The sequence below is a fragment of the Bufo gargarizans genome, chromosome 8 (genome assembly GCF_014858855.1).
Source record: "Bufo gargarizans isolate SCDJY-AF-19 chromosome 8, ASM1485885v1, whole genome shotgun sequence".
Taxonomy (NCBI): Eukaryota; Metazoa; Chordata; class Amphibia; order Anura; family Bufonidae; genus Bufo; species Bufo gargarizans.
In genome coordinates, this window is record NC_058087.1 from 74,198,750 (window position 1) to 74,210,045 (window position 11,296).

The window sequence follows — 11,296 nt, forward strand, 5'->3', positions numbered from 1 at the left end:
AATTAGAAGACACCTATGTGAAGCCAAGCTCTCTGCAAGAAGCCCCCGCAAAGTCCCACTGTTGGAAAAAAAAAAAGACATGCTGAACAGGTTACAATTTGCCAAAGAGCACATTGACTGGCCTAAAGAGAAATGGCGCAACATTTTGTGGAGTGATGAAAGTAAGATTGTTCTTTTTGGGTCTAGTGGCTGGTAAGTTTGTCAGATGACCCCCAAACACTGAATTCAAGCCACAGTGCACTGTGAAGCATGGTGGTGCAAGCATCATGATATGGGGATGCTTCTCTTACTACAGTGTTGGGCCTATTTATCGCATACAAGGGATCATGGATCAGTTTAAATACATCAGAATACTCGAGGGGGGGGGGGGGTGCCCAGCCCGATTTAACACCACTGAACTAGGGCTGCGTGAAAAACGCAGAATATAGAACATGCTGTGATTTTCACGCAACGCAGAAGTGATGCGTGAAAAACCCCGCTCATGTACACAGACCCATTGAAATGAATGGGTCAGGATTCAGTGCGGGTGCAATGTGTGTTCACCTCACGCATTGCACCCACGTGGGAAACTCGCTTGTGTGAAAGGGGCCTTAGAGGCATTCCATATTGATCCGTCATAATAGAGGTCTAAGGCCCTCCTGCACACGACCTTATGCATTCTGCATAACGGATGCGGACCCATTTGCTTTTTCATTGCCAGAAATGGGTTAATGTCACCCACCAATGGAACAGATGATTTTTAAAGATTTTGGTCCCTGTCCCCTATGCAGAGCAGGGTTTTATTCACAGCAAAAATGGTAAAATGTCACTTAAGAATGTAACAGAAAAATTAGTGAAATGTTACCTGTCTACTAGGTAGAGCAGGGGTATATCACAGCCAAAAATTTATGAATTTCACCTGAATATGCAACAGACAAATTAATGAAATGTTTTTACCTGTCTACTAGGTATAGCAGTGGTATATCACACCCAAAAATTGGTGAATTTCACCCGAAAATGTAACAGACTAAGGCCTCTTTCACACGGGCGTCTTATTTTTGTCCCGGATAAGAGGTGGGTGCGTTGCGGGAAAATGCGCGATTTTTCTGCACGAGTGCAAAACATTGTAATGCGCTTTGCACTCACGTGAGAAAAATCGCGCATGTCTGGTACCCAAACCCACTTGGGATTGATGTTCTGAAGATTGTATTATTTTCCCTTATAACATGGTTATAAGGGAAAATAATAGCATTCTAAATACAGAATGCATAGTATAATAGTGCTGGAGGGGTTAAAAATAAATAACTCACCTTCTCTTGATTGCGTAGTTCCCGGTCTCTTTACTTCTTGAATGATGAGCTGTGGGCTAAATGACCTGTGGCGACGTCAGATCACGTGGTCCATCACCGTGGTGATGGAGCATGTGATCTGACGTCACCACAGGTCCTTTAGCCCACAGCTCATCATTCAAGAAGTAAAGAGACCGGGAACTACGCGATCAAGAGGAGGAGGTGAGTTAACTTTTTTTTTTATCCCCTCCCGCACTATTATACTATGCATTCTGTATTCAGAATGCTATTATTTTCCCTTATAACCATGTTGGGAAAATAATACAGTGAATAGACTGTCACCTAGCAACCATGCGTGAAAATCGCACCGCATCCGCACTTGCTTGCGGATGCTATGCGATTTTCACGCACCCCATTCACTTCTATGGGGCCTGCGTCGCGTGTAAATCGCACAATATAGAGCATGCTGCGATTTTCACTCAATGCACAAGTGATGCGTGAAAATCACCGCTCATGTGCACTGCCCCATAGAAATGAATGGGTCAGGATTCAGTGCGGGTGCAGTGCGTTCACCTCACGCATCGCACCCGCACGGAAAACTCGACCGTGTGAAAGGGGCCTAATTAGTGAAGCGTTTTTACCTGTCTACTAGGTACAGCCAGGGTATATCACGCCCAGAAAGTGGTCAATTTCCCCCGAATATGTAACAGACAAATTGGTGAAATGACATAAAATATGTACAAATAAAGAAAAATTTATGGAGTGGAGGTCCATATGGAGTAGGAGTTTGAGGAGGCGGTGGAGGAGGACGAGGTAGCCAACACTGTTGCTGCATGACTTGGGGCTCAAACTGCTTGGCTGATTTGCAAGGGGGTGAGGTGAAAGACTGATGGACATTGGCTGCAGGTGCCAACTCTGATCTTTCAGCAGGAGACTGGGTGGGAGAGAATGTAAAGAAACTGGAGGCACTGTCAGCCACCCAATCTACTATCGCCTGTACTTGTTATGGCCTCGCTATTCGTAGAGCCGCATTAGGCCCGACCAAATAATCCTGAAGGTTCTATCGCCTACTCGCACCTAAGGAAGGTGTTTCACTTGTGCGTGTAGCTGGCACAGATTGACCACGTCCTCTCCCTGCAACAGGAGCTCCACCAGCAGCACCACGACAGAGGCCACTTCCCTTATTTGACGCTCTCCTCATATTTCTCAAATTTAGGATCTTGCCCAAATTGGGTGTTTTTTTAGTAACAGAATAGAACAGTATCTAACGCATGTATCTCACTATGACAGATGCCTCAAAGGCTGCAAAATTATGTTTATTTGCCCTAAATAGGTGTTTTTTTAATAGCAGAATATAACAACATTATCTAGAGGGTGTATCTCACAATGACGCATGCAGCAATGCCTCAAAGGCTCCAAAATTAAGATTTTTGCCCAAAATTTGTATTTTTTTTTAGACCAGAATAGCACAGCAGTATCTAAAGCGTGTATCTCACATGTACAGATGCAGACAAGGCTGCAAATTAAGATTTTTGCCCAAAATGGGTGTTTTTTAAAACCCAGAAAATGATAGCTGTATTTCTAACTTAAATTGACACTGACTAATGCGGCAGAGGCCCCAGATGGAAGGTATTGCAAAATATAGGTGTTTTTTAAAACTCAGAAAATTATTGAAGCATTTCAAGCTTGTTTTAACAATAACATATGCAGCAAAAAGCTGTAATATTAAGTACTTTGCCCAAAAATGGTGAGTTTTTTAATAACAGAATATGACCGCAGTATATAGCGCTTGAATTTCACACTGACAGATGCAGCAAGGGCTGTAAAATTTAGTATTTTGCCCCAAAAAGGTGATCTTTTAAAACCCAGAAAATTATTGCTGTATTTCTAGCTTAAATTGCACACTGACCAATGCGGCAAAGGCACCGGATGTAGGATATTGCCAAAAATTGATGTTCTTGTAAACCCAGATTATTATTTCAGTATTTCAAGCTTGGATTTCAATGTCACAAAAGCACATATGCTGTGCTGGTGCACTGAGCTTGCATAAAATGGCCGCCTACACTAGTAACAGCAGAGTGACATGCAGCGCTACGTGATTCCAGCTTATATAGAGGCTGGGTCACATGCTGCACTGGCCAATCACAGCCATGCCATTAGTAGACATGGCTGTGATGGCACAGAGTTAAACGCTGCGCTGCAGCCTTTCAAAAAGTGCCATAAAGTAGCCGAATCCGAACTTTTACTGAAATGTTTGGGTCCGGGGTCCAAAAATCCAAAAGTTTGGTACGAACCCGAACTTTACAGTTCGGGTTCACTCAACCCTACTTATTAGTTATCAAATAATACCACTATATATTACCACCTTGCCTCCTTAACCCTAGGAGGATTTTTTGTTTTCGCATTTCCTTTATTAACTCTGAGCATTTCCGATTGCATACATTTTTATTTTTATGTTAACATTGCTGTATTAGGGCTTGTTTTTTGTATGACAAGCTTTTCTTTTTAATAGCGCTGTTTAACATTGCATACAAAGTAGCGGGAAGCTGGAAAATATTCCAAATGAGGTAGCATTGTTAAAAAAAAAAAATGCAATTCTGCCACAGTTTTATGCATTTTGTTTTTACGACATTCTCTGTGTGGTAACTATTGCCTTTATTCTCTGGGTCAGTACGATTATGGCAATTCCAATTTTTGCTGTGGTTTAATACTGGGGGAAAAAAAAATCTATTTTGACCCACATCATTTTTTATAGTTAAATCTACAGAGCTGTGTGAGGGCTCATTTTCTGCGGGGAGATCTGTAGCTTTCACCTTTACCACGTTTTCTTATGTATGACTTTTAGATCACATTTTATTCCAAATTTTTGGGGAGATGAAGCAAAGAAAAAATGGCAAATCTAATTTTGAATTTTTTTTCTCTTCTACAACGTTTGCTGCATGGGATAAATATTTTTATAGTATGGGCATTTTTAGATGCCTAGGATGTTTATTTTTTTAAATTGTTTATTGGAGTCTATGAGAATTTCACTATATTCCCATGGAGCCCTCCCACAGGCAGAGTCTTCATAGGAACAAAGCTGTAGCAGCCTTGGATCATTCAGGAAGATTGGGGCTGCTGCAGGAAATCACCGCTAGGGGGAGCCATTCCAGGCCCAGAAGCGTAGCGCTTCTAGGTTGTCAGCCTTCAGATGCTGTGGTCACCTCTAACCATCTGATGGTTAATTGTCTGAGATCGGCATTATTGCCAATACAAATGTTAGCCCCGGGCCTCTGGTGTTTTAAACAGCAGAAAACCGGCAGCTATTGCGTCTTCTGCACTTGCGAGCTGGTGCTATATTTAAACAGACAATTTCCACTGTACACGTACATCAGGATTAATGTTACTGAATAAAATGCACTATGCAAAAAACACAATTACCATCATTACTACTATACAAGGTGCAAATAATACTACCACAAAAGTAATGGAATAATGTTATATTAGCCACACAGCTATCCCTGCACTTTGAGTCCCTGTGAACAACGCACATTACAAATGTTTGTCATTGTCACTGCTACACAAAAAAATCCAAATGATAGCCTCATCAACCAGGGAGCGTCGAGAAGCTGTACCCAGAGACAATGGTAACCCCCTGACTTCCACATGCCTGATGACTTGTAGCACCTCATGAGATCTACGTCCAGATAACCTGATGTAGGGTTATTAGAAATATCTTCATTACTTTTCATAACCTCCGTATCCCAGATCCTAAAGGGCCCTTCACACGGGCCGAGAATCGTACAGATTATTGTTAACGAGCGTTAATAGTGCTAAAGCTCATTACCAATGATCATGTGGTATAAATGTGCTGCCCATTACCCGATGAACGAGCGAAACATTTGTGCGCACGCAAAAATGATCGTTTACCGGCAGTAGGCTGTGCCGTGTAAACGCGATCTCGTGCCAGCAAACGAGTCCTTATGGGGAAGAGCATTAGCATTAGCGATCGCTCCTCCCATACTCTGGAGGAGATCGCTGCATGTAAATGTGCTGGTCTCCTCAACTAGCGATCAGCAGATTGTCGGGAAGGAACACTTCCCTCCTGACAATATGCTGTAATATTGTCCCGTGTAAAGGGAACTTAACATATTCGTGATCGCTCTCTCTGCTCAATTATTGAGAAAGTTCTGAGGGATTTGGCACATTACCTGAACTGCCATCATTCTCACCAGGATGTGAAAACCAGAGGGATTCCATACATTTCAGCATATAGTCTTTTACTGAAGCAGCATTGTGCTTACAACTAACCTGTATGTCTCCTGTCCACTCAGATGCCCGTCTACCTGCATCCTAGAGGTTACTGTCTCAACTCTCTCCTTCTTCAGATCAGCAGTCTCGTGTACAAATACACAAGGCTGGTTTTAAAGTGCGGAGGCATTATTGTGACTTCTGACTAAGGTTGCCAACTGGCCAGTACTCCACCAGCAGCTGGCATTTTGCTCAGACTGTCGGTGCCTGTATTTTTTATTTTTGTTTTACCAACCTATTGACTTGCCTGTATTTTTTTTTAATTCCCTGCTGTGACTCCATATATAGCTTAGGAGTCCTCACTCTGTATGGAGTCAGTGCTATGACCCTGAAGCCTTGGGACACCCCTGTGTATTTAAAGGAAATGTCAGTTAAAACCAGATAGTGGCACACGTCCCTTTTCTCTAATCTCTTTTTATTTTCTGATTGCATATTTATTTATTCTATTTCCTGAACATGATTATGGGGGCGGTCATCTTGCCTGAGCTGTTAACAGTATTTAGAAACCATTAAGATAATTCCTTTGGGCCATAATTCCTTTGGGCCATAGACACAATGGTGAGGAGGAGAACTCATTGACTTCTATGGGAGAGTTTTATGGGCATGTTCTGTGCCCTGTGCAGAGGTTATTATAGAAGGAAAGAATAGATAAGATTTGACAGTCACCTATTGTGAATTGTGGATCCTGTCTTATCTTTGATTCTAATCCTGTCTGTAATGATATTATCTCTGTGTATAGATAAGCAGGTAACTTCAGTAAAGTGTACAGACCAAGAAGTGGTGCTTATTATTAGGCTTAGTGGCAAATGTGAAAACTGCTCTATTTTATGGGGGGGTTTTAAATATAAAAAATAACATCACCAAGAATTATTTTAAAATATGTTAAACAGAAATTAAATAACGGGTCATTTTCTGATGACCCATTTCTTTTACCTTTCTTCAATCTTGATTTTTAGGCTACATGCACACGACCGTATGTGTTTTGCGGTCCGCAAAAAAAAAACTGATGACGTTCCATGGCATCCATTTTTTTTGCGGATCCGTTTTTTTTGCGGATCCATTGTAATAATCCCTATCCTTGTCCGCAAACTAGAAAGAAATAGGACATGCACAATTTTTTTTGCAGAGCAACGGAACGGACATACTCATGCGGACAGCACACGGTGTATACCCAAGGGCGTAGCTACCATGGAAGCAGAAATTTCTCACTGTACCCCATTGAAATATTCCTTGGGGGGTATAGTTTCCAAAACTTGGATGCTATCCGTGTTGCGCGGACCATTATGAGGAGATGCAATAAAAATTAATTTTGAACTTTACAGTTTCCGTGAAACACAGATGACAAACGGAGAGCGAAAAACAGACACAGGGACTAAACACAGATCCTTAACGGACATCTTCACAGATGAATCACTGACCATCTTATCACGGATTACATCACAGACGTGTGAATGAGGCTTTACAGTAAAAATAAATAAAAATGAAAAAGCTGCAAAAAAAGTGAAATTTTGCAATTTCTCCTCTATGTTCCTTTCTTTTTGGTGGAACACCTAAAGGGTTAACAAAGTTTGTAAAATCAGATTTGAATAACTTGAGGGACATAGTTTCTAAAATAGGTGGTTTCTTGTGTTGATCGAGCACCATAGTTCGCTACGTGGTGACTACGGGTAACAAGGAATTAGGGTTTAATTCCAAGAGGGAGCCTAAGAAATGGCTATGGCTACCACATCCAAGCAAGGCATCATGCGTGCAAGTTACCTATTAGGTATAATTAGATGAGGGCCTGCAGGTGAGCTGAACCTTTAAAAAAGTATATGCGAGGGCCTGCTGGTGAGCTGACCCTGTAGAACATTGTAGGTGAGGGCCTGCTGTTGAGATGACCCTCTAAAAAATTATATGTGAGTGCCTTCAGGTGAGCTGACCCTGCAAAAGATTGTAGGTGAAGGCCTGCTAGTGAGCTGACCCTGTAAAAAATTATATGCGAGGGCCTGCTGGTGAGCTGACCCTGTAAAACATTATATGCGAGGGCCTGCAGGTGATCTGACCCTCTAAAAAATTATATGCGAGGGCCTGCTGCTGAGCTGACCCTCTAAAACATTATGGCTGAGGGCCTGCTGCTGATCTGACCATTTAAAAAATTATACTACAAGAAAATTTAGACTAGCACATTCATATTCAAAGTCACAGGTGCATATCCATCAAATATGGTTCATAAAAAAATGGCTGCACAATATTTTACATACAAACAATAGAGCTGAGAAATGGAGATCATTCTAAATTAAAGTGGTATTATACCTACTATAAATGGAAAAATAAAAGCTCTTTGCGTACATTTTCGATCAAATGTGTGTCGGGCCCATCTACCAGGCGTCAAGGTGGCTTCCTCTTTTAGACTGGGTAGCGCCTCTTTTAGACTGAGCAACGCCCATCTGCCTGGGGCTTCTGAGAGAGTATAAATGTAGCTAGTTCCTACACTGCCCTGAAAATTGTAAGCTTAGGTAAGTCCAAGAGAGGCGGTATATTAGTGTTAGGTACCTATCTGCGGAAGCCACCTTGACGCCTGGTAGATGGGCCCGACACACGTTCAAAGAGCTTCTATTTTTCTATTTATAGTAGGTATAATACCACTTTAATTTAGAATGATCCCCATTTCTCAGCTCTATTGTCTGTATGTAAAATGTTGTGCAGACGTTTTTTTATATACCATTAAAAAAAATATGGGAGAGTGCCTGCTGCTTTGTTGACCATTGAAAACATTTTCAGTGTTCAAAGCAGGCCGGGTCGCCTGAATACTTCAGCTAGGAATAATGGAATAGGACTCCTATTCTATTTTTATGGTTTTCGGAACTGGGGCTATGATGAAGAGGAACGGCCGGGGGCATCCCTATTGCGCCACTAGAGGTGAAATTCTTGGACCAGCGCAAGACGAACCAAAGCGAAAGCATTTGTCAAGAATAATTTCATTAATCTAAAACAAAAGTCGGAGGTTCAAAGACTATCAGATACCGTCGTACTTCCGAACAAAAACTATGACGACCAACGATCCGGCGGCGTTATTCCCATGACCCGCCGAGCTGCTTCTGGGAAACCAAAGTATTTGTTTTTTGGGGGGAGTGTGGTTGCAAAGCTGACAGTGTATGTCACAGAATTTTTTTTTAAGCGCACACGTTACACAGCAGATGTAGCCCTGGTAAGGTCATTGTCAGAAACGGACACCATCTACGGAAAAATGTAATTTTATGTCACATATAAATTTTAGAAGCGGATTTGGGATTTTTTAAATAAATAAACATGAAACATATCTACTCAAATTTACCACTGTCATGATGTTATGCAAGCAGGTGTCGACCCACTGTGCCACTGACTGGCTATACTCTGGAGGAGCGTGACTAAGCAACTACCTGGTCTTCACTAAAGCCTCTGATGGTGAGAATAGGCTTGGGCCTTTAGGGTAGTTGCCAGCTGCCACTCCAGAACAGTCCCCGAGTCAATGGCAGATGACCAGGGGGTCAGAGATAGCGGTACAAGCACCGAGGGGAAGTATGTGGTCAGCAAGTCGGGCTTGCAGCGATCAAGCAAGGTCTGCAAACGAAGTCCGAGGTCAGAGGCAGGCGGCAAACAAGCAAGGTCGGTAAATGAAGTCCGAGGTCAGAGGCAAGCAGCAAACAGGCAACATTTAATAATTCCAAAAGCAAGGTCCGGTACACAGCAAAGCAGAACTTGAAGACCACCTTCACACTTGGAACTAGACAAGCTAGTGACCATGAGTTGCTCAGACATCTTCCTGGGATAGGAAGTGCATTTAAATACCTCCTGCAATCCAGCCATAGGCTAGTGAGACAGAGGGCGTGTACGTGCTGCCTCACAAGTGAGGAGAGACATACCCATGCAAGCCCTAATACACAGTACAGGTCTCCAGTAGGAAATAAACTCTGGCATGGAGCACAGATGCAACAGTTAAGCTACCTGCTGCCCGCGCTTGTCAGCGTGGCGCATGGCAGCAGGAGGGAAAGAGGGAGCCCCGCGCGGGTAGGGGCAGCAGCGCCGGCACGGACCGCTGGGCTAACACATGACATACCATGTGTCATGGGAAAAGAGTCTCAGAAAAGCTTGGATAAGTAAAAGTGTTCCAAAATTATTACTACATAAAGTGACACATGTCAGATTTGCAAAAAAGGTAGGTAAAAACTGGTCAAATTGACAGAAGGTGAGGCAAAGGAAAGCGGGGCTAGAAATACCACAAAGCAGCACTAACTACTGTTTTAAACAGAACCAAATACCACAGTGCAGCACAGAATACCACCCCTGCAGAACCAGATACCACAGTGCAACACAATATACTGCCCTAGAAGAACCAAATGCCACAGTGCAGCACAATATACTGCCCCAGCAGAACAGAATGCCACAGTGAAGCACAAAATACACCCCCATCAGAACCAAATACCACAGTGCAGCACAAGATAAGATAATGTCCCTGCATAACTAAATACCACAACATGCTACCCTAGCAGAACCAAATAATATAGTACAGTACCACATACTGCCTCAGCAGAACTCAACAGTGCAACACAAAGTACTGCTCCAGCAACAGTACATACCTCCCCAGAGCTGTCCCTGTGTGGTGGTCAGTGCCAGCTGCAACATTCTGTCCTACAATTTTCTCTAATTAAAGGGGTTTTAAGAGATACACTACTACTATATTTGGCTTGTGGGTGAAATTTTAAGGTGTAGAGTTACAGTGTCACATGTAGAGCTTAAAGTGTCAGAGTTAGAGCTTAGAGTGTCATCAGCAGGTTGCAGCAGAGAGACTGGAAGAGTCACAGAAAGGCATAAAAGTGGACGTCTTTTGGCCACATCCCACGGTGATGACCGCTTCATTGTGAACAATAAAGTTTGAGATGAGGAAATCACCATTCTACTTAAATGCCCTACTTTCATGATATAATTTCACTGTAGTGTGAACTTTTTACGTTTTCCATAAATTTCACCCAAAAGCCAAATATCTCTAACTTTTAGTGAGTAGTGTATCTTTATTAGTGACCTATCCTCAGGATCTGACACCTGGCAGCCCCGCCGATCAGCTGGTTCCAGAGAAGGTGCGTGCCATTCCAGTGAAGCCATCCATTCATTGTTTACCTGCTCGCTGTCGACATTGCAGTGTTGAGCAGGTGTAATTACAAGAAGCAGTCCCATTGACTTCTAAGGGATGGCTCTATAGTATTCACTTGAATAGGAACAAGCTGTCCCATAGAAGTAAATGGGATGGCTTATTGTAATTACACTGCTCACTGCTGCAATGTCGACGGCGAGCAGGTAAACAATGAGGGGAAGGCTGTACTGGCATAACGCGCGGCCTTCTGTGGAACCAGTTGATCAGCGGGGGTTGCGAGTGGCACACCCCTGCTGATCTGATATTGATAAACTATCTTAAAGGACAGGTCATCAATAAAATGTCTCGGAAAACCCCTTTAAGATATGGAGGAGTGGGATGTGGAAGTGAGACGTAGGCTACAGCAGAGAGCCAGCCCTACTGTCAGCATGCTGTCTGGTCATACAAGAGAATACAGCACAACAAGCCTCTTACATCCAGTGTAGACATTCTCTTTACTCATGTTTGACATTTAGACCCGACCTCCATGACAACTTCTTTTACCTACATCTCACCTATGCAGAGTTTGTTATGTAGACATCTTAGATGCCCCACTTCTCCGTCATCCTCCCCCTCACCTTCTGAACAC